Below are 23,683 nucleotides of genomic sequence, written 5' to 3'. Positions count from 1 at the left end.
CGCGAAGGTATGAAGTGACGACCATGTTGCGGCTCTGCAGATGTCCTGAATTGGTACTTGTGCGAGGAATGCTGCTGACAAAGCCTAAGCTCTCGTGAAATGAGCAGTCATGATAACTGGAGGCAAAACCTTTGCCTGCTCATAGCAAGCCCAGATACAGGTGGTTATCCAGGACGAGATTCTTTGGGATGACACTGGCAGCCCATCCTTTTTGCTACTGCTACAAAGAGTTGCGTAGACTTGTGGAAGGGCTTAGTTCTCTCAATATAGGATGCCAGGGCCTGCCAAACTTCTAATGTGTGGAGCCGACGCTCTTTGGCGGTCTTGTGAGGTTTCAGAAAGAAGATCAGAAGAAAAATGCCCTGGTTGTTGTGGAATTGCGACACCACCTTTGGTAGGAAGGTCAGATAGGGGTGCAGCTGGACCTTGTCCTTGAAGAACACTGTATAAGGGGGTTCTGACATTAGGGTTTGATCTTGGAGACCTTTCTGGCTAAGGTGATCACCACCAGGAAGATGACCTTCCAAGAGAGAAGCAGTAAAGAACAAGATGCTACTGGCTCAAAGGGAGTCCCTGTGAGCTTTGACAGGACCAAGTTTAAGTCCCATGGAGGAATCGGATTGCGAACCTGAGGGTAGAGTCTTTCCACACCTTTGAGAAACCTGACCGTCATGTCTTGGGAGAACACTGATCTGCCCTGCACTGGAGGGTGGAAGGCTAAGATGGCTGCCATGTTGAACGTTAATAGATGAGAGAACCAGATCTTGATGCTTTACATGGAGCAGACAGTCCAAGACAGACTGCAGAGTAGACTGGGATGGAAAAAGATTCTGTTCAGAGGGCCAACAAGTGAAACATTTCCACTTAGCCAAGTAAGTAGCCCTGGTGGAAGGCTTTCTGCTACCTAGCAAAACTTGTTGAACCTGTTCTGAGCACATCTGCTCTACAGGGTTCAACCATGCAGCAACCATAATGTCAGGGGCAGGGAGGCAAGGTTCAGGGGAAGCTACCAGCTGTGGTCTTATGAAATCAAGTCTGGATTGGATGGGAGCATGAGTGGAGTTCCCCCTGAGAGGTCCAGAAGCATGCCGAACCAATGCTGGCGTGGCCACGTGGAGCTATCAGGATAACTTTTGTCTTGTCCCACTTGATCTTTAAGAAGATCTGGTGAACCAAGAAAATCTGTGGGAAGGCATATAGTAGGTGGCCTGCCATGAGAGCAGGAAGGCATTGGAGTGGAAGCCCCTACTGAGCCCATGCAGAGAACAGAACTGATGGCATTTCCTCCTGTCTCTGGTGGCAAACAGGTCCACCTGGGCAGGTCCCCACTTCTGGAAGATGACATCGACAACCTCTGGGTGAAGAGACCACTCGTGGTGGGAGGAAAAGGATCTTCTGAGGCAATCCACCAATGTGTTCTGGGCTCTCAGGAGAAGTGACGCCTTGAGGTGAATGGAGTGTTTCATGCAGAAGTCCCATAGCTGGAGGGCCTTGTGGCACAGGGCTGAAGATCAATCTGCTCCCTGCTTGTTGATTGTAAATCATCGAGGCCGTGTTGTCCATCAAGACCTGTACCACTTTGCCTGACATCTGGGGGAGGAACACCTGGCAAGCCAAGTGTACTGTCCTGAGTTTTCTGACATTTATATGCAGGAAGAGCTCTTCCTGGGACCAGAGACCCTGAGTCCTGAGCCTGTTGAGGTGAGCTCCTCATCCCAGGACTGATGCGTCTGAAACCAAGGTTATCAACAAACACAGGGTGGCAAAGGGTACCCCTTTCATTACAGAACCTGGGTCTTTCCACCAAGTCAGCAAAGCTAGGACGGCCAGCAGAATCGTTACCGAGTTCAAGTGGTGTTTGCCCAGGGAGAAGACTGACACTAGCCACATCTGTAAGGGTCTGAGGCGTAGCCCCGCATACTGCACCACACAAGTACATGTGTCATGTGACCCTACAGTTTGAGGCAAATGTGGGCAGTTATAAGAGGGTGGGTTGCAATCTGGGCAATCAGATTTGACCTAAATTGGAATCTGGCCTCTGGTAAATAGGCCTTGGCCAGGGCGGAGTCAAGCACCGTCCCGAAGAACTCTATTCTCTGAACCGGAACTAAAGTAGACTTTTGCTTGTTTATTAACAGACCCAGTGCCTGAAAGATGGCCCGTACTATGCCGATACTGTGCTGGACTTGAGCCTGCAAATGGCCTTTGATTTGCCAGTCACTGAGGTACGGGTAGACTTGCATGCCTTGACGTCTGAGGAAGGCAGCTACCACTACCATACACTTTGTGAAGACCTGTGGAGCTGCCAACAGATCGAAGGGAGGCGCGGTGAATTGGTAGTGGCGTTGACCCACCACAAACCTGAAGAATCTCCTGTGTCTGCAGAAGATGGAGATGTGGAAATAAGCGTCCTTCAAATCGAGGGCTGTGTACTAGTCTCCTGGATCCAGGGAGGGAATGATGGATCCAGAGAGACCATCCAGGGAGACCATGCGGAACCTCAGTTTCTTGAGATATTTGTTGGGGCAACAGAGGTCCAGGATGGGCTGTAGACTCCCTTTGGCCTTCAGGATTAGGAAATAATGGGAGTAAGACCTTTCTCTTTCAAGTCTCAAGGAACTTTCTCTACAGGCCCCATATGTAGGAGGGCTTACACCTCCTGGATGAGAAGCTATTCATGAGAGGAGTCCCTGAAGAGGGATGGGGATGGCCAGTGGGATGGAGGGGTGGACGAAAACTGGAAGGTGTAACCAACTGTTATAGTGCTGAGCACCCAACGGTCTGATGTTATGTAAGACCATGCGGGGCTGAAGGATGGCAGGAGATCCAAAAACAAAAGGAAAGATGGATCCGGAGTCAAGACTAGTATGCCCTCCTCAGGCGCACCTTCAAATAGCCTGCCTGGCCCCGCCGCAATATCTGTGTGAACCTGACTGGGAAGCTGAGGTAGAAGGTAGGGCTGATGACTTTTATAGCCCTTTCCCTTTCTTTTGTAGGACTCTTGCCTGGGAGGCACTGGGAATCTGGGAGGCTGCTGGGGCCTAAAATACTTCCCGTAAGCTGGGGGAGTGTCAAGGCCCAGAGAACAAAACGTGGCTCTTGAGTCTTTGAGGCTGTGAAGCTTGGAGTCTGTCTGTTCAGAGAACAGGGAAGAACCCTCAAAGGGGAGATCCTGGACCGATTACTGCATTTCATGAGAGAGGCCCAATGAGTGGAGACATGAACAGTGCCTCATGGTGATTGCTGACACCATCGTTCTGGCTGCTGAGTCAGCCACATCCAGCGCTGCCTGGAGGGAGGTCCTGGCTGAGGTAGGGGGCAGAGACGAAGGGGTCTGCCATAGCGTCCTGACAGGTCCCAACAATGCCTCATTAACTGTCAGGGCTTCTCTGGAGGTAGCTGCTGCAGCCAGGATATCAATTAATCTGTGCGCAGACCCCTTCAGCTCCTCAGCTTCTAGCCCCAAGTTTGCAGTGACCCATTTCAGGAACTCTTGATAGGCCCTGAAGTCATCTGGTGAGAGCAGGTTACTAGGGCCTGTGACTGCCTCATCTGGGGATGTCAAGGAAGAGGCCTGCTCCAGTGAAGGGCCTGCCTCTTCTTCCTCCTCCTGTACCACTTCCATTGGGCCCACTTATGGGACCTCGGTACCGGAGTTGGTATCGGTGTCAGGGTCAAGTGCTGGGCAGGACAAAACAGTGGCTCACCTCTTGGACTGAGTATGAGCAAGAGGAAGAAGGCCCTGGTACTGGTGGAACCCCCATGGGTTCCAATAAAGCAACTGCATTGGGCCACTGGCCAAGCGCCAGTTGGGGGGGCCAATACCAAAGTCCGGTGCATAGGTGGGGCACCGGTACGTCTTTGGCGGAGCGAAGGAGTTCTTCCCTCAAAGCCTATGACAGCACAGTACCCACTTCCACCTCTAGGGGGTGCCGGGAAACTGGTGACTGACGACAGGTCGGAGACCGCTGCAATGGGACTGGACAGTGCCATGATGGTTGGTGCCGTGATGGAGTTCACCATCCATTGACCCTTTCTATCCCTGGTTGCCTTGGCTGGCAAGGGGCTTGGGGGGTGGGCAGGATCGGGAGGGACATCAGGTCCTTTGCTTTCTGGAAAGCCTCTAGAGTTGAAGGGGCCTGCAAACGTGAGGTCCCTCCACTGCTCCCAGGAGTTGGAGGTGGGTCCCAGACCGGACTCAGCACTTTAGGTGGAGTTGCCAGAGCCCACAGAGGCTCTGGAGAGGATGAGTGTCCCAGTGCGGGTCTCACTACACCAATCACTCGCCCCTTGTCCCTCTTCGACACCGGAGAGCGCCCTCTCTCAGCACGCTGTTTTTTATGCTTCCTCAGCACTGGGGATGGAGAATGGTGCTGGGAGGAGCACAGTGCCGGCGGAGCGCCTCACACAGAAGCCAAAGTGCTTGGTGCTGATTCAGAGCGGCTCAGCTCCAAGGACGATCTGAGGCCTGCCTCCATGAGTAAGGACTTCAGATGAACGTCTCTATTCTTTTGAGTGCGCAGTCTGAAATGCCCAGCGGATCTGGCACTTCTCTTTCATGTGAATTTCCCCGAGGCACTTTAGACAGCTAGAGTGTGGGTCACTCATTGGCATGGGTCTGCTGCAGGAGGCATATGTCTTGAAGCCCGGGGACCAGGACATGACCAAACCCTGGGGCAAAAGTCCCTCGACAACAGGGACAATTATTCACTCTGTATATACTAACACTAACTAAGAACTATATAAATTAACTACAATAACTATACAATATACTACAAAGTCCAAACCACTGGGAAAGAAACCTTGCTACAGCAAGAGGGATTTTTCCAAGCAACTGTCATGGGAAGTAAAAAGGAACTCAGAGGGCGCGGGGCCAGCGGCTCCTCTTACACTGGTGTATGCACACACGGCTCCAGGGGGTGCTAGAACCGATCCTACGGATACCACTAAGGGAAAAATCTCCAGCAATTGTGCACGTGGTGTGTACACAGCTAGCATGGAATGGACAAAACGCAAGCACTCAAAGAAGAAAAATACATTATATAAACTCACATTATATAAAACTACTCATATTATATTATTTGTGAGACACACACTTTATGTTCTTCAGACCAGCTTTCTTATATAAAAAGCCCAGCAACTTTTGATACTACATAGATGATAAAATATATATAAAATAATTTAATTAATAAAAAGAGCTTTTAATTATTATTTTGGACTTGGTTCTCTGTTATCGTCTCCCCTGTAAAATATTTGCTTTATTAGGGAGCAGAGGAGCTCACCTTAAAAAAGATTCAATCTAGAGTCTGCTCTGGACACAGCAACTGCCTCCAGTACAAGATGGTGGGGAGAGGGGGAGTGGGAGAGGGAGGGGGAAGCATCCTACCTGATACATAAGGAACGTGAAGCAAACAAAATCAGAATGCTCTCATCAGGCAGGCAAAGTTAAAATGAGGCATTCCAGCTACAAAGAAATGTTTAATAAATGCTATCATACTGCCGTGTCCTGATGTAGAGGGTTGACATTACACACTAAAGAAGTGACAACCTTCAATTGCAGAATGTAACTGTGGATTTGCATTACATTTGCTTTGTGTCTTGGGAACAGGCTTACATTTCTTTACAACTAATGAATTACAGTGATTTTTCGGAAGATGACAGTTCCAGGGTAAAAATGTGGCTCTGAAATATTCTTCACTGCTAACCCTTTGTAGTAGTAATTGTAGTAGTTCTTACTCTAGCTTGCCAGAAGCATAGTTTTCATTAAATATTAAAAAGCTATTTGTTAAAATAACGTTACCATGGCAACTAGAGAAAGCTAAAATACCGTGGTGCTGCTGACTCACAGCATATTAATCAACCACTAGCCATTATTTAATGAGAGCCTCCTTCAAGGCCTTGCAGTAACCACAGAATTGATATGAACACAGCAGTCGCTGAATCAATAACCCCTGAGCGCAGTGATCATCTCTGGTCGCTTGGGTTCTGGAGTCTGACCTCTTTGTTATGGCTAATGCCTTTTGCACTCTGTGTCTGTTCCCAACATGGGAAGAAAATGCTTTTGGAGTGTGAATTGCAGACCCTGTTAAATAGGGACTACATGATGGAATGGGGTGGTAAAGAGGTAATGAGTCTGGAATGGCTGCTTTACTCTCAAGTGACGAAGGCAAACTATGCAGATTATTCTAATTATGCTAGTGAAACCTCTAGATTACACCACATAACCATGTATGCTGTACCATTTATGTACCATATATGTCATAGAAAATCTATATTAGTAAAGTCTAAAAAAGCCATTGGGACTATTTCTTGTAGCAGATGCCTTAAGTTAGCATAAGTCAGGGGTACCCAAACTTTTTGCTGACAAGACCCCATTTTAATGATTTATATCCTCCCAGGACCCCAGACAGCATACAGAACACCATTCTGTAGAGCAAAATGGTGTCCTCTGCAAGTGTGATCTCGCCTGCACCGCACGTGTGAGGTCACGCTGCTTGGGAATGGAACAGCTTCCACATGAGGAGCAATTAATAAGACTGGGACTTTTCAGCTTGGACTAAGGGTAGATATCATAGAGGTCTATAAAATCATGACTGGTGTGGAGAAAGTAAATAAGGAAGTGTTATTTACTCCTTCTCATAACACAAGAACTAGGGGTCACCACATGAAATTAATAGGCAGCAGGTTTAAAATAAACAAAAGGAAGTATTTCTTCACACAACACACAGTCAACCTGTGGAACTCTTTGCCAGAGGATGTTGTGAAGGCCAAGACTATAACAGGGTTAAAAAAAGAACTAGATAAGTTCATGGAGGATAGGTCCATCATTGGCTATTAGCCAGGATGAGCAAGGATGCAAAACCATGTTTTGAAGTGTCCCTAGTCTCTGTTTGCCAGAAGCTAGGAATGGGCAACAGGGAATGGATCACTTGATGATTGCCTGTTCTGTTCATTCCCTCTGAAGCACCCGGCATTGGCCACTGTTGGAAGACAGGATACTGGGCTAGATGGACCATTGGTCTGACCCAGTATGGACGTTCTTATGTTCTTAGGGAGGGCTCCATTTTGCTCTACATAATATAACCTCCATACAGCATGACCTCATACATATGGTGCGGGTGAGGTCATGCTGGGCAGCGGATGCCTTTTTGGAGAGCAAAATGGTGTCCTCCATGCATTGTGACCTCACAGGCACCTCACATGAGAGGTAATGCTGTGTGGAGCAAAATGGCGTCTTCCGCACTCTTGCGATCGCTGTGACCCCATCTGCTGATGGCACGACCCCTTTGGGGTCACGACCCACAGCTTGGGAACCGCTGCCATAAGTCCAAGTGTACAGGGCTGAGAGGGAGAGAAAAATTAAATCTGGTAAGTGCAAAACCCTTTCAAAACTGGCCTGGAAAAGCTCTCTTTTAAATACATAAAAATGTCACCACTTTGAAGTTTGATATCTCAGCCCTTGCCGGGCACGGAGCTCCATTGGGAAGGTAAGAATTTGAGCCTTATCTTTCCAATTGCATAAAAATCTTATTTCTAACTTTGCAGGGTCCCAAGATACCAAATTTGACAGCTATAATATTTTATAGAGAGGGCAATTAGTCCCTGGCTCAGGACAAAATCTCACTCATCCTGGGCCTTGTGCGGATAAATTTTGGGGCATAAATTCTTTATTTGGGGGGAGAAGGAGGAAACTTTTCTCACTCCCATTGTTTTAATGAAAAAATGGTGGAGTTTGAAGCTGCTCCAGGGTTTGGGATGTTAGAATAAATCTTTGGGAGATGGGTTAGGAAGCCAGCAATACAAACATAGGCCTGTAATAAATTTATTTATCACAGCTCTGTGCAATTTATGATATGGATATCGTCATGTGTGCAATCACCTTTGAAATACTGCCCACTGGGCAATCACCTTTGAAAGATACCACGGGGGAAATCCTGGCCTCATTAAAGTCAACGAAGTTTTAACACAGACTTCAGCTGTTAAGGTTTTACCCATGTGTCGTATCAATAGAAATTCCTGCAGAGATGAATCAGAAATCCCAGTCCCATGGTAATGTTCAATTTTGGGGAAGGATGAAAAATTAGGCTTTGTTTTTAAACCCATACCAAGTCATGGGCAAAAGATGTTTAAGTTTCATGCCTTTTAAAAAAAATGGAAAATAAATACATAAATTAGTAGTTATTAATCAGAAGGAATGTGATTAATATAACAGCTTCTGGGTGCCAGCTTTGGTTCCTTGCTGCTTTGTTTGGGTGTTACAGGCTGTGACTATGACAACCACAAGCAGCTCCTGGACTGATCGTGGCATCCCGCTCAATGAAAACTGCCCATTCCCCCAAACAGTTAAAAACTTTTTAAAAAATTTATTTATTTTTTTGTTCCTTTTCTTTTAAAGCACTGTAAGGAAGTGTCAAGCCCTGATCTACTGTGTAGGATCCTGAGATACTAATGAAATGGATGCCAGATCAAAACCTAGAAAGAACAGAATAATGGATTTCAGCCTTATAATTGTCAAGGGAGCAGAGGTAGGCCGATGATGAATGCTTTGAAAAAACCTGACCCCCATATGTATGAGATCAAGTTTAATTTCATAGCAATAAAGAATAAGTCTCCTCTTCATCCTGCCATGGCGAGACCTTACTATGTGATCCAAAAGGTGTCTTCCATCTCTGGTCACTATGTTCTCTGGTCTCAAGTTCTGAGGTCAAAAACGGCTGGCTTTATTTAAGCTCAGACCCTCTGGGGAGAGGGTTCCCCTCCTCCCCCCTTATGCACTTTTCAGGTGTATTCAGTTTTTTAAAGAGATTACAATACGCAGTCTCGTCCCAGTACTACTTGGGCAATGGGCTGACATGGCACAGGAATATTTGCCTATTAATTGATGATGTTTAGAAAGGTGGGCTTTCTAGTGAAAGTGCAAATGCCATGATTCTATGATTCTATGATCTTAGCCTTCAAGGAACTGCATAGCTAGAGCTGAATTTTTCAATTCACATAAAAGAGGAGAGGGAAGCCCAGCAAACTGCTGTCGTACTCATTATTGTGCACACTCAGTGAAATTTCTCCTTTGCTTTGTTTGTATTTAAATGGTTAGAAATTGTTAGCAAACTTAGTACTGAACACAAAACCAGCCCAACCTTTTCTGTTAGTGAATGATCAGCCGCAACAAACATCTCCTTTATATGATCCACAGATAATTAGGAATCCATAGTGTCATATGCAAAATCACTACATCCTGAATCCGATACTAGAAGTGACAACATGCATTTAAAACAAACCACACACTATAAAGTGAACAGGATACCACAAAAGAAGTTGGCTGAAGTCCATACATGAACTTTAATGGAGTTACTACTGATTTACACTGGTGTAACTGAGATAAACCTCTTGGGCACACCATCAGCTGTTAGGTAGCTAGGAAAGTGGATTTTCTCATTGTTATAATTAGGGTGAATATTTGATTTATCTGAACATGCAGAAAACACCAGGGGCCAATTTCAGAGGTGAGTCTAAGTGAGTTTGTTAGCTTCATACCCACTTAGCAATGTGGAACTCACATTACCTCACACAGGATTTACTCTGAGTTTTGCCCCAGATCCACACTTCCATGCATGGGACCTAAGTTTGGTCTGCACCTGGCAAAATGCTGGAACACTATGGTGGCTGTGTGCTCGGTTCCTGGACGGACGCTTGGATCTTTCTTAAGTAGCTTGTCTAAGTGACCTTTGGGGCATTGTTGACAGGCAATTGAGGGAGAAGGGGAAGAGAAAAAGACAGGCAGTATCTAGCTCTCCTTGGCTTAGGGAAAGCTTACCATGAGGAGAGGCAGGGGACCTGAAGGAGGGAAAAATAGTGAAGGGATATTAAAGGATTTTCCTTCCTCTGTACCCCTCAAAAATCTCACCAGGTTGAACATGATAATTATACTTAAGAACATATCTTTGAATGACTAACTTTCTGGCCCTTAGGCATTGGTAACTACAGCAAACTACTGAAAAAAACTGCAGATAGCAAAGATGCAAGAAACCAAACTCTTCTAGCTCCAGTTTCTCTCTCACCTCTAGAGCAGCATCATTTCCCTTAGTCAGCCTGTCAATGTAACTCTGCTGCAGACATTTTGCATTCCTCAGTTCATCACTCTCTTCATTCACACTTCTGTCAAACAGGATTTCATGAGCCAATATATTAGGAGACAGGTTGCTGGGAATTTTAGTCTGTTCTTACTATGCTGCAATGACCACATCTCACCACAAATAATTTTTTAGCCTCATGAGAATAATGCACGCCAATTATCTTGGTGGTTTCCAAGGGGCCTGTTATCTCGGTTTTATTCTTCACTCTCTCAACACCGCTGTGATATACTAGTGGCACATACAGGCTGCACTCCTCATTCAACATCATCCCTTCATGTTGGTCTGACTTAGAAGTCAGATACAGTTCAACTTGCGCTACCAGCCTAGTTTTGAAGAGTAAGCATGCACAGATATGAGTGAGTCTCCCCATTTTCCTCCCAAATCCAGTGCTGGTTTATTCCACTTACTGAAGCCTGTACTACACTAGAATGTATAAGAATTGTGGCTTCAGAAATGCCTGGAGAGGAGGATTCTTGCCAGTTTCAATACTGACCACTTAGTAGAAGTGTGTCTAGAGGAACAGCAGGGAGGGAGGAGTGCCATGGAGTGCACCTTTGAAGAAGTGGTTAGTTACTGTACAAGAAAGTACAGCAGTTCCAGGACACAAGCTTTATAAATCTACTTAAAGAGAAAAACAAAAAAAAACCCACAACCAATTTTCAAATGTATGAATGAATTTTCAAAACAAATAAATGTTACTTTTCAAGTTAGGTGAACAAACAACTTTAAAGTGGCCCTCTAAACCATGGTTATGTTCAGAGAGAGACACTATGTAAAGACGGCATCTTCCTAAGACATTTATCTACTGTGACTGTCCCCGTCATATCTGCTGAGTTTACTGACACAAACAAGCTCTACTCTTACTGGCACTGCACAGCCCACACAGCTGCAGGCCAAGGAGCTGGATTCTGTTCTAGCTCATGCATCAGAAGCAGAATGACCTCCGTTCTGACTGCAGAATCTTAGCTGCTGACTGAAGGAACACAAGTCGATTTTTCAGAGCTCAGAGGGCATTTGAAACACTGGTACTTTAGAGAAAAACATTTTGTATTCAACTGGAGAATATGTGCTATGAAAATTACAAAAGAGAATAAAAAATCCCACAATAACTCGGAGTCACTTTTCTAACAATTACTGCACTTTAAAAAATAGCTTCTCTTCCAAAAGATCTGCCTCTTTATGCTCACTTTAACATTTCCAATGTCTTTCACAAATGACTGAAACACAGAATCCCCTATTACAGAATTCTTGTTCTATACCTAGATTTCCCAATTCCTAAATGACTGCTAAATATTTCAGTGACCATTTCTTTTCTCAGCCTGGCTGGAATTGGTCTCTCTCTTGTTAACAAAAATATAGTCCTTACTACTTTCTTCCCTAAATGGTTTCAGTTTGTGGTCTCATTCTGTTATCACTATGACCCATCCTTGTAAAGGGATTATTTCCATTGAAGCAAAATAAAATGGGATTGTATTTCAACTTAAAATTCTGCTCATTTGAAAGTAATAACAGGCATCTCTGTAGGATGTGGAAAAAAGGTGGGTTTACCTGGATCTTGCCAATTTTAGTGCCCAAGACCACCAATTATAATATAAAAATAGAGAGTGAACTAACTGCTTTTACTGCTACAAACACCTCTCTCCCGCCCAGCCCACAACATTCCAGAAAACCATCACACTACACTCTGGGTCTGGCACCCGGATCCAGCCAGTATTTTGCTCCCCACCCTCCAAATTCTAATGGCTAAACGGAGAGCATGTGTAGGCACTCTCTTACACCAAAACAAACTTGGATCCCAGTGCATCCTGGAGAAACAGCATCTAAATGCCTGGATCCGACACCTGGATCCTACAGCTTTTGGCCCCAATTTCCCACATGGCATTTGCGCTGCTCATTGTTCCTGTCCACTACACTTGGCTAGTTGTCTATTTTGATGATGCAGTTGGGGTCTTGGGTACTAATATTGGTGGAAAATCTGCATAGTCTGCAGGGTAAAGGGAAGATCTGAATCTATCAAGATTCTGCAGATATTAGTACCCATTGCGTGGTCCATTTTCTCAGTTAAACACATCTATGTCGTCTATGTCTGCAGCAAGGTTATTATTCAGCCTATGTGATAACACAGTATGGACCTTACTTTGTGATTTTCAGAAGATGCTAAAATCACACTACTGGCTCCACAACAGTGGATTTTCTCACTATACAAAATCTCTTAAATAAAAGCATTTTCACTTTCCATTTTAATCTTCCATCTCCTTCCTTCTGCTTGACCAAACCCAGATTTCTCATTTTAAAGAAAATAGAAAATGCTACTCACCATTAACATATACCTTACGTCATGGCAATCTCAGTATTTTTAAACGCACTGAAAACAGGCAGAACTTCGGACACCTAAAGGGAGCAAGAGGGAATAAAAACCTAACTAATCAGAAGGAAGGGAGAAAAAGCAAACACCCGCCCCAATTCTCTGAGCAGCAAGTAAACAAAAATCAGAGCATGGTGAGTGACAAGAGCTCCAACAGTTATTTCTGGCTAGCCACTAATAAGACAGAGCGCTAGACCAGAAGGCTTGGCTTCAGTTCATATGGAGGTAGTAGCATTGTTTACCTGGGCAGTGTCAGGAGCAAAATTTCATATTGCTTAAGCTAAGCAGACAGTGGAGAACTATCAGACATGCCGGAATCCTAAGACATTGCTGCTCCTTGCATATACTGGAACTAACCTCAAAAGGTCCACCACAGCAATAGACACGTTCCTCCAAAACATGATCTGCTCTGCTAGTCCATGGAGAGATGGCACCTTGACAAAGAGGTCAAAGGGTGTGGGGGAGCTCTGGAGTGACTGCTGACAGAAGTCTTGCTGTCATTTTCCTCACCAGAAAGACTCATCTGATGTGCCCCAAATGTTACAGGTTGCTTTACCTATCTCCGTTTCTAACCAGAATGAATGGGTAGGAAGGGCAAGTCCTGCTTTCAGCAACTGTAGCAATGGCCCTGATGATAAAAGCTCAGTGTAACTCTGAAGGGGCGTGTGTGTGTCTGGGAGACAGACAGCCAGCCAACCCTGCAGCCCACAGAGTAAGCAGGGTTTGAAATGAGGTAGGAAATAATCCTGGGAGTGGTCAGAGCAAGAAGAACATAGGCAGCAAATGCTGTGGTTAAGTGAATGGTTTAAGAGAAAGGGTCAAAGGTTACTTGTCATTTCAGCTGGCAAAGAGAGAACCACTTGCATTTTTAACTCAATGTAAAGGATTTGGATAGACATTTGAGACTGTCTTGTCATCCAGCTGAATGGGAAGATGGAAAATTTGTAACTGGATAGGAAGGGAGGAGCCATAAGTCTTTTGCAACTTTCCAGTAAGTTAGGAAGGTGTTTTCTGGCTCTTCCCAAAGGAAGATATGGCTTGATTTCTGGAAAGAACATCAAAAGCAACTCCGATAACTATGATTTTGGGATATGTGATACAACCGAAACCATTTTCAGGAAGATGGAGTAGAAAAAGTTTCATATTGATACATAGTTAAAAGAAAACAGCACCTTTGCTCATCCTCAAAGTACAAAGAAGCTCTAATTCCCCTGAACTGTAATTTTAAAAAGTGATACAGGGTATGTCTACACTGCAATTAGACACCCGTGCCTGGCCCATGCCAGCTGACTCAGGCTTGGGACAGTTTAATTGCAGAGGTCCCAGCTGGGACTGCATCCTGAGCTCTGTGACCCTTCCACCACGCAGGTTCCCAGAGCCTGGGCTACAGCCGGAGTATCTACAGTGCAATTAAAAAGCCCTGCAGCACAAGCTCTTGTACCCAAGTCAGCTGGCATGGGCCAGCCACGGGTTTTTAATTGCAGTGGAGACATACCCTTAGTTACAAGGATAGTTACACCTCTTACCCCTCTTTTGGTCTCCCTGAGTGCACCCCCTTCAGCTGTCAGCCCTTGTGCCTTTACTTTTCTTGGGACAGAATCCCACAATTCTCTCTTAGACTGGGTCCCAGCCAGCCACAGTCCCCTGTGTATCAACCTTGCTCAACCCACCAGGCTCAGCTGGGATCGGTACCTGCAGTTTTTCCCTTTGGGAGTTGCGACCACTGGATTACAGCCTTCTTCAAACAAAGCATTGCTTAATCTTACCAGTCAGAGCAAAGCACAGCGTAAGAGAAAAGGTTTTTTAAAACAACAAAGGGTCTACATGCATGTCTATCTTACCTAGAATCCCAGGCAGGTCTATCTTACCCCAAACCTCTAACTTCAGGGGGTCTGGGTCTCAATCTGTTCCCCTGGACTCTCCCTCACCACGTCCTTGAGGATCTGGCTTTAAAATCCAACCAAAGCGCTTTGTTCTCAATTTCTCAGGCCCCTTTTGCCCTGCTGCCCAAAACCAGTCTGCTGAGCTCTGCAGGGTGTCAGAGGTGGAGCTTCAAAGTCAATGGCTCTTGCAGTGTCCTGAGATCACCGTAGATGGTGGCTATTTGAAGACATTGTACTCTTTCCTGCCTATGTGGAGCCAGCCTCCTCTTGAATTAACCCCTTCTTCTCATACAGTAACCCCCTTACAACACTCCGACAAACACACAAAGTAGTCATAAGCAACAGGCAGCTCCAAATCTGTCACAGAAACAGGAGGCATTTTTGAGCCGAGCACTGGAGGCAGCTATTTTGCTGGAAGGTGATGAAATTTGTGGCAGCAGCAGAGAGAGCCCCATCTCCAGCTTGTTTTTAAAGGAAGGATTATAAACATTACAGTGCTGAGGGTTTTATTGTGAGTCTTGCAATGTTTGGTGCTTTTTGTAAAGCCCCAGCTCCTATAGTGGTTATGTAAGAATCTCAGCTCTAAAACATAAGTTTCTACTCCTCACTGTTGTGGAGAAAAAACTGAAACCATAACCCGAGGGTAAACCTAGAGGCTCAGAAACTGGAAGGCAAATTAAAAGGTCCCAAACTTAATATTAAAAAAAAAAAAAAAATCTCATGTTTTTTAAGCCAATCTCAGGATTTTTGGTGACCTGACCTGATTTTTGAATGGTTTGGCACTACTGAAATTACATCGGGTAATAAATAACCACACATAATGGTGCATTTCACACAGACATCTCAGTGTATACAAAAGGGAGGTAATCATCATTCCCATTTTTTCAGATGAGGAAACTGAGACACGGGAAAGGTTATGAGCCTTGCCCAAGTTAACTTACCAAGTTACTGACAGAACTCACATCACATCATATTATTTTGGGGAAGTTTTATGGCATGTGTTATACAGGACGTCGGACTAGATGATCACAGCGATCTGTTCTGGCCTGGAATCTATGAATCTCCTGACTCCCCATTCTGTATCCTAGTCTACATGGTCCGTGCTGTCTCCCTCAAAAGGGTCTCAAATTGAGTCCAACATTTAGTTTGCAATAAAGAAAAGTTTTGAAAAGATCTTACACCAATACAAATATTTTAAGGATTAAAAAAAAGTCTATTGGAAACTGAACACAAACTCTCCCATGCAGATTTTTGCAATCCAAACATTACAGAACTGAGAACCTGAAAGTGAAATGAATTTTCATTGTTCAAGCTGAAGGAAATAGATCCCCAAGACATTGAGAGATCTCTGGTGATCTGGAACATAGACCACAACAGATGTTTCTGTGGGATGATGATATGGGTGGGAGGAGAAAGGAAATAACTATACCTTTTAATAGCCTGGTAAAAAGAAATTCCTTTGAGATGCTCTGAATCTAAGAAAATTATCAGTTTTGTATAAGAAAATTTTATGATGGAAGTGGGAGTCCTTGAAGTGTTTGCTTTCTTCAGCTATGCTTGCTCTTAAAGAAAAGGTTTTTCCCAAAAGATGCCAACATGGTAGTTTAAACCCTAGTGAAAGCCTCAGTGTACATAATGGAAAACATCTGCCAGCAGAGAACAGCCTTTCGACTCTCTGGCTCTTCCTATTTAGACTTAACATAATCCATTGGTGCTCAGACACAAACCTTATAGTTCCCAGGCTGTCTACAACGCAAAACGCAAGTGGCAGTTGGACAGGCAGTTGGTATATGTTATGTTTCCCCTATCAATAGAGATATAAAAATAAATATCACAAAGTGCTGCTTCTCTCCTGAGCTAAAATAAACCTAAATTTCAGTCTTATTACTGAAAGGAGGAATGGTAAATCAGAATAAATGAGTCATCTCTCTTTTTTAAAAAGATACTATGCTCTACTATACTTGTTTGATCATGGAGTATAAATGTCCTGATTTGTAGGTAGGAAACCTGCTCTCTCCAGCTAACCAACATATTCCAGATTTGAGCAAGAGAGACTCACTCAGTTTGCTTATTATCCTTCCATCCACATGCCATGCAGGCAGCTTCTCTCATCTAAGACAATGTTTTCATCAGAGCATTTGCACTGCACTGCCCTTTCCCTGTTTGAATGGAAGAGGTCTGTCTAAAGGAAAGAACGTATGTCAGAGGAAGCGTGATAAACTTACTACATCCAGGCTGGGGTGACAAATATTTTGAGGCAAAGCTTTAGCCTGAACTGATGACCTGTCCCAGATTCTCCACCCACCAACGCTGGTGTATTTTACTGCTTATATAGAGATTTCTTGCTGCAAGATCACAGTATCTCTGAGACTTTAGCTCTGTCAGGGGCATAAGCACTAAAAATTAGCCAGGCCCCCGCTTGCAATGGTGGGGCTCTTGGGAATGGGACCTCTGACCCAAACCAGTAAGCTCGTGTGTGTGTGTGTGTGTGTGTGTGTGTAAGTGTGTGTGTGTAAGTGTGTGTAAGAGAGAGGGAGGTGCTGGAGGGGAGAAAAACAAAACAAAACAAAACAAAAACAAACAAACACAAAGAAACCCCAACAGCTGACACCAAGCTTGCAACCCAATGTGAACTGTGTTGATAATTGCAAACTTGCCACAAAAGAAACCAAGATCTCCCTCTGGTCCATCTTCCAAGTATCTCCTATAAAGCTCTCAAACACAAGCAACACTCAAGTAGGCAGAGCATCCAAAAGGCATGATGATGGGCACAATTCTTGAAAGAGCCTTTTAAATGAGAAACCGATACTCATCCCTTTTGAGTATTTAAGACATAGCCCTGCAGGGTCTGAGATTTCTCACCCTGACTAATACATGGATTTACCTAAAGATTACCATATTAAAATTTACAGCCCTGTCTACTAGAATTATTTGTTTGATTTGGAATTTGATATTCACAGCTGCACTGGAAACCTACCGTTTGCAGTATGTAGATTATATGCTGTTATTATGGTATAATTAGCAGCTATAAACTTTCTGGAAACCTTCTATAATCAACATGTTGAACAATTACTCCTGGCAGATCCTTGTTTTGCAGGACAGATATCAGCTTTAACATATAAGATTTTGGGTTTCTAAGCTCCTTTTCTTTAAGCAATAGGCAAGTTTTGGTGCAAGAGAACCATTCCTTCATCAGCTATTATTTAGCAAACCTGACAAAAGGACCCTTTTTAGTCCAGAAATTTGTGTAATCATTTACTAAATATATGTTGCTACAACAACAAAAAGCACATATAAGAGAAGTATGGCTGTATGATTTGAGCACAAGACTGGAATCAGAAGGTCTGGCTGCTGTCTCTGGCTCTGCAACAGACTTCCTTTGTTAGCCCAGGCAAGTCAGTTGGACAGCCAGTGCCTCAGTTTTCCTCTCTGTATGATGGAGATAAATCATGTTTATATGCTGATAGGTGTGTTATGTGGATTAATTAATCCACTTCCTCTTTGTCTCCCAGACAAACCCATAACACAAGTGAACAAGCATTTTATAAAATACTCAGAATGAATTATAAAGTAACAAAGTTACTTTAAAAAGGATATACCTTGAAATCTTTTATTCACATCCACAATGTTGCAAACTGTGTAAGGTATAATACCCTCTTGGAAACAATAATCCCTGCACCTCCATCCCCGTGGTTTGTCCTTATCCCATTTAACTGTTTTCTCCTGTGGTTTGAACGGAGCTGAAATGGATATGGCTATTTTCATTTAACAGCAGCTGTTGTTGGAAACCATGATTTTTGTAAAGGAACCCCAGCCTTTTACACTAACCCCAGAGAAACACGATTCAATAAAAGGCTTTTGAACCAAGTCTAACCTAGAAAATAAACTACATGGTTTTCAAATGGATGTTTGCATTTAACAGTTTCACCTTACATGCACCTTAAATTTAAACATCTTGGTTTGTGCACAGACATCACTGATCAAGGTCACCACAGCTCTGGGAAAATCTTGTTTTGTTAGTTAACAGCTGATGCAGAGCCAGGCGCAGGAATCCAACACCCACTCTACTCCCCCCACAGGCCTCATTTGAAGTGGTGGTGGATTTTTGACTATTGACAGCAGGTATTTATTTAAATAGAGAATAGGAGAGGGACGAAGGACTTGGCATACCTTAAAGATGTTATAATCTTATGAGGACAAGTCTGAGGTCTGGAAACCTTGATAGCAGCCCTTTACATTTCAGGAAGAAAATGTATCAAATCCATTTGAATTGTAATGTACATGCCACAGTATATTTAAAAAAATAAAACAAAACACAACTTAGAAAAACAGGACTACTCCATGCGCTGTCCCTGGACCTGTTCTTTATTACTTTATTCTTTATTACTGCCCCATGAGGGGACAGACCCCATCTCACCCATCCTATTTGCATCAGTTTGTGGATCTGGCCAGGCACATTTAGAGGTGAGGGGGAGGCATACTGACCCCTCCCTCTGCACACCAGAGAGCTCTGTGAGGCTCTGCGCTTCCTCAAACTCCTGTATGTTAGGTAAATCACACAATGAGGGTCCGAGCCTATGACCGAGGACCTAGGTGCTACCACAACACAATTAATAAATACTATTGTTGCACAGACAGCCAGTGTTATATTAGCCAACATCCACATGCAAGGTAAGTTACACTCGTGACAAAGTGTCATCCAGCCCCACACTAAAACCTGATGACAACACGGGTTGCATTCCAGTGTTCTCTTTGACTCAGATTCATAAAGATATTTACACTCCTCATTTCCATTGATTTTAGTGGAAGTTAGGAGGCTAAATAACTTGTCCAACTGGACTTATCCGCCTAATTCAAATCAAATTTTTCCTAGATTCTGGCAGTTGTAGTACTTCCAAGTATATGGAAGCAGAGGAGAAAGGTGCTATTATAGAGAGAAAAAAAAAGCAGAAAATTACCCACTCATCAGAATGTTTCAAGGGAGATTTTAGTTGGGGCAGCTATGGAATGTAATGCTCTATGTCTAAACCTGGTAAATAGCAGCTACCTATACATCTAGCAGTAGAAATTAGTTCATCACGTTGTGCTCCTACACTTCACCAAGGGGCATGTGATCTAAAGACCCACAAGAGAGAGACAAATCATGGTCTAATACATCTGTGTGAAAGTTTTACATTGTTGCCCATCACCGTAGTGTCTAAGTGCCTTCTGTGTAAAATCAATAGCAACAGACCCTTTCTGGGGTTCAAAAATAAAAAGGTACACATCTGGGGATCTATTCCCTGTGCCTTCACACACATAATTTAGACAAATCACATAGTCTCTCCATTCTTTAGTTTCCCCATCTTTAAATCTTGTCAGAATTTTTCTAGTGAAACGTCTTGCTCAAAGATCTGTTTTTCAGCAGTTCTGTCACCGTACCTTCCAGTTGTATGTGTGACCTATGAAGCTAGCATGTTACCATATTTTTTTCTTATTGCTCCTTTATTCCTTCAGCAAATAGAAGCTCTCTGTTTTCACAATGGCTGAGAAATATCGCTTCTGCGTGCTATTTTAAATTGGCAATCAGGATTTCAGAGAAAGGAGGAGAATGTCTGAATACATAAGAAAATTCAGGCAAAGAGTGGCGTTTGTCCTGTGAGGTTCTGGCCAAACATTTAACTGAATAGACAGTTCATCATTAACTTATTAGGTTTGAAGTAGATTTAAATATTTTGGATTATTCCTCTTTACATCACTTCCTCCTACACAGATGAGATAAATATCCTTTAAATAGTTACACACTATGTAACACACACTGTGGTCCTGTCTACACTGTAGCATAAAGTGTGCTGGAAAGACGTGTTACAAAGCAGTTGTCAAACACCCTTTTGCTGGAACCATGATTAATAACTGTTTCCCAACACAGTTATTGCTACAGAAGAAGTGCGTCAAGACAGTTTTCCTCTCCAGTGCATATACAGTGATTTAAAAAACAAACCACCATACTATGGAAATTCCCCTCAACTAATTAAATTACAGCCGAATTCTGAACAGTGTATTAAACAATGTTAGAGCAGGTCTGGGAACCACAACGATATGCTTGGAAGAAATACACAAAGGAATAGGTAGGATTGATGTTACCAGCCATAATGCATACAGAGCTTAGCTCAGTAACCACATGCTCTTTTCCCTCCCCGCAGATCTTTCAGCTTGTGACAGAAAGTGGTAAGAGAGTAAAACTTGACCTGGTCATATTTCAAAGATGATTTAAGGCAATGAAATACATTGATCAAATCATGAAAGATAAAAAGCCCTGAACTAATTATTGGTTAAAGGGAGTTTGGCAATTTGGAAAGAAGATAGGGGAAATTATAGTCAGTTCACCTTTATCAGAATGAATACCTGTCACACCATAATGTGTATGATCAGCCATAAATTAGGTGACTAGTTTGTGTTGGGCTGCAGATAGCACATTTCTATCTGTCACAGAGACATATATTTCCCATTGCCATAGCATCTGAGTGCCTCGTGAGCCTGAATGTATTTAACCTCACAACACCCTGTGAGGTGGGGCAGTAGTATTGTCCCAGTTTTACAGATGGGGAAATTGATGCACAGAGAAACTAAGAGGCTTGCCCAAGGTCACACAGGAGATCCGTGGCAGAGCAAGGAATTAAAATCAGGTCTCCCACATCCTGATAGTTTCACAACCACTGGACCATGCTTCCACTTACATAGAGAAAAGCGTCCCCCTTCTGCCCTTTCTCCCTAACTTGAAAAACAAAAAATAAAATCGAAAAGAAAAGAAAATACCGAGCAGGCTGCCCATGTCCAAATTTTGTAATTAAAAAAGGTGGTTTCTCTTTTTGGTCTGTTTGGACTATTTCTGGTTTGACTGAGCTGCAGGCATCAGCCTTGCAATCTCCTGCCAAACACAGCAGCAGCCACAGTGAAAGTAGCAAAGGAAATAACATGAGCATAGGATGTAACAATAAAACAAGCAATCACATCACTCCCTTTTCAGATGATTGTACTCGTGTTTCATTTGGAGTGGCTGCCATTAGGCATGATCCGGCCTCTCATTTTCAATAAGGGCACGTAGGTATTTACATTTATGGTGTTAAACGAGGTGCAATCTGCTCAGCAGCCCATCAGATCAGGCCAGGTGACCTACTTTCAGCCAAAAGTAATCATCGAGGAGGCATTAAGGATTGTGGGAGAGGTTGCCAGGAGTCCACTAGATACTGGTGTATGGTCACCCACCATCTCTTGGCCTTTAGCTTCAAGTGCTTCCAATATCTGAAACCACCAAACCAGCCTATCTTATTAGATCTGCTTTCAGCTGGGGTGAAATGATGAAGGAAATCCCAACACTGAAACAACTAACAAGCCAGGCTGGCCACTACGAATAGCTCCCTAAACTCACATGCCGTACATAGCCGTGAAGAGCCATCGTTCAGAGCAATACCTTCCCAGTCATTACGTACTTGGGACACAAAGCAAAGGGGGATATCTTTCACCCTGAATAAATCACATCCATAGCTATGACGATGGGTGGGGGCACATCCAGTCAGACGTCTGTGGATGTAGAAGGTCTCTACCGGCGGTGGAGACACAGTGTGGTCCACTGTACTAGGGGCGAGGGAGCTGGATAGGGGTTATAAATCATCTCACAGCTCTGGTGGCTCTCCTGCCACAGCATCCACTGCTGCACAGATCTTCTAGTCCTACTCTTGCCTTGGATCTAGAGATGCTACTGGGAGCTGCTGTGCCCTACCATGGAAATGCCCATCTTACAGCCTGCTACACAGCTAGGTTCTGCATTGATGTATTTGGCTTTTACGTTATAGTATCTTGTGTCCTTTCCCTTCCAGTTATATTTTAAAATGTTTTTAAAAGTTGGGACTGTAAAGAGATAGAACGAACCTTCCCTCTGTAGCCTGCATCATATCGGTTCATCACAAGGACAGTAATAGGGGGCATACTGCATAACTACTTGTTATCATACACCAAACTCCATCCCACTCCCTGCACTTTATTGGGAGTTTGGGGAGCACAAGGAATTCAGGAACAGGTGCTTAATGTAAAAGAGGCCTCAGTAAATGTGCTTGGAGTCAGGTTTTCTTTTGATCAATTAGTTTTAAGAATGGTGTGTTCTATAATTGTTGGGTCACATTTGCAGAAGCAGATATAGCTGGTTTTACAGCTTTCCAGTGGACTCATAATCCAGGACAGAACGCATTCAGCTGCCATATGAAACAGAACGTTTGAAACACCGATTTCAACTGGAGCAGGATGGAACTGTGATACAATGGGGTGAGAGACCAGATTTTAATTTTCTCCCTAAAAACCATGTTCCAGTGTAGAGACTTGTTCAGGGTGCCGGCCTTTTCACCATTTAAAAATCTCACAGAATATATGCCATGCAATGTACACTCATACCATGCAAGAAAATGGCATTAATCTCTCCTTCCTTAGTGAATTTAATGTGTGCAAAAATACATGTGCATACCCCTTCTCCAACTCTCTTCTTGCTATTCTTCCAACGTGACTTTTCAAAGCTGCCGAGATCCTACATGTTACCTCCTTTTTTGAAGCAGCGGATATATTGCATTAAAAAGCATGCAGGAAATGTCCTAGGGCATGAAATCACTTTTCACACACTTTAATCTGGCACCAGACTCTGCTGACTCTGCAATTCTTTTATTTTTTTATTAAAAAAAAAAAAAAAGAAGCTTTTTTTAGGTAACGCCCCCTCCCCCGTATATTAGAACTTAAGACAGACATTCACCTAAGCTAAAGATTAGTCTTGCTGGATAACTCCTCATCAAAGGTAGGGTTGTTTTTTGTTTTGCTTTTCATTACAATGTTAAACTCTTACTATGTGTCTTGTATCCAGGAAACTCTCTCTTAACGTGTTACTTCTGTTTCGAAGAAACAAACACTCTTTTACCCTTCTGTTGTGAGGCCTACCAATGACAGCTAAAAATGGCTAGGAAGGTGGTAAGCAGAAACCGCTTACCATGAAAAATGTACTTGTGTCACTGTTATTTCCTTCTTCCACTTCCCTGTCATCCTGCACCTGTTGGTTTCATCCACGTGTTGGGACTTGTTGAAACCACCATGGTAAATTATTTGGTGCAGCAATGTCTTTTTCTTTACGCTTGTATAGCAGCCAACACAATGAGGGCCTGGTCCCTGATTGGGCCCTCTAGCTGCTACTGTAATGAAATAAATAAAATAGTAATAATAAGATATCAGCCGACAAAGGCTGGATTCTGTTCTGAGGGCGACCTGTTGCAAACATCTTCATGTGAAGA

General features: G+C 43.6%; 1 protein-coding gene across 2 annotated transcripts in view; it reads right to left on the bottom strand.

Annotated features, from left to right (window-relative positions):
* The window catches only part of ZHX2 (zinc fingers and homeoboxes 2), a 110,912-nt gene that overhangs the window by 53,819 nt on the left and 33,410 nt on the right, over nucleotides 1–23,683 (bottom strand). The window contains exon 2 of one of the 2 annotated variants that reach the window (XM_067530940.1): nucleotides 12,451–12,524. The exons of the other annotated variant lie outside the window; for it this stretch is intronic. The gene's annotated coding sequence lies outside the window, so the exon portion shown is untranslated. The remainder of the gene's footprint in view (nucleotides 1–12,450; nucleotides 12,525–23,683) is intronic. 2 annotated transcript variants of the gene reach the window in all.

This window comes from Emydura macquarii, unplaced genomic scaffold (genome assembly GCF_026122565.2).
Source record: "Emydura macquarii macquarii isolate MOO-44397 ecotype Brisbane River unplaced genomic scaffold, CSIRO-AGI_Emac_v2 contig_369, whole genome shotgun sequence".
In the NCBI taxonomy this organism is placed as follows: domain Eukaryota; kingdom Metazoa; phylum Chordata; order Testudines; family Chelidae; genus Emydura; species Emydura macquarii.
This window is presented reverse-complemented; position numbering and strand designations above follow the sequence as displayed.